Consider the following 579-nt stretch of genomic DNA (forward strand, 5'->3'; position numbering starts at 1 on the left):
TTTTGCAAGTCTGTGTATATCCACATTTTACTTGGAAACAACCTGGGTGTGTTTCTGTGGTATATGCTGGCGGTGTCATGGACTCACCAGGCTTTAATTTTTCTTCACAATATAACATTTAGCAATATTCAGGAAGGTATCCATGATTTTGTGGGCTGAATGGTCCCTTCAAAATTCATATGTTGAAGTCCTAATATTTGATACCTCAGAATATTACTGTGTTTGGGTATCAGGTGTTGAAAGAGATAATTAGGCTAATATAAGTCTGGTAGAGTGAGCCCTAATCCAACATTACTAGTTTCTTTATAAGAAGAGGAAACTAGTAATGTTGGATTAGGGCTCACCCTACCATTCTCAGCAAAATATCAGCAAAATATCACAAGGACAGGAAACCAAACAATGCATGTTCTCATTCATAAGTGGGAGTTGAACGATGAGAACACATGGACACAGGGAGGGGAACATCACACACTGGGGCCTGTTGGGGGGTGGGGAGCTTGGGGAGGAATAGCATTAGGGCAAATATCTAATGTAAATGACGAGTTGATGGGTACAGCAAACCAACGTGGCACATGTACA

At 40.8% G+C, this 579-nt stretch overlaps 1 non-coding gene across 1 annotated transcript; it reads left to right on the top strand.

Moving 5' to 3' along the window:
• Positions 1–247: 247 nt before the first annotated feature.
• On the top strand, positions 248–359 carry MIR3923 (microRNA mir-3923). The gene has a single exon (NR_106508.1). It is a non-coding gene; the product is annotated as a microRNA mir-3923 (primary transcript).
• Positions 360–579: the final 220 nt, after the last annotated feature.

The sequence above is a fragment of the Gorilla gorilla genome, chromosome 2 (genome assembly GCF_029281585.2).
Source record: "Gorilla gorilla gorilla isolate KB3781 chromosome 2, NHGRI_mGorGor1-v2.1_pri, whole genome shotgun sequence".
NCBI lineage: Eukaryota > Metazoa > Chordata > Mammalia > Primates > Hominidae > Gorilla > Gorilla gorilla.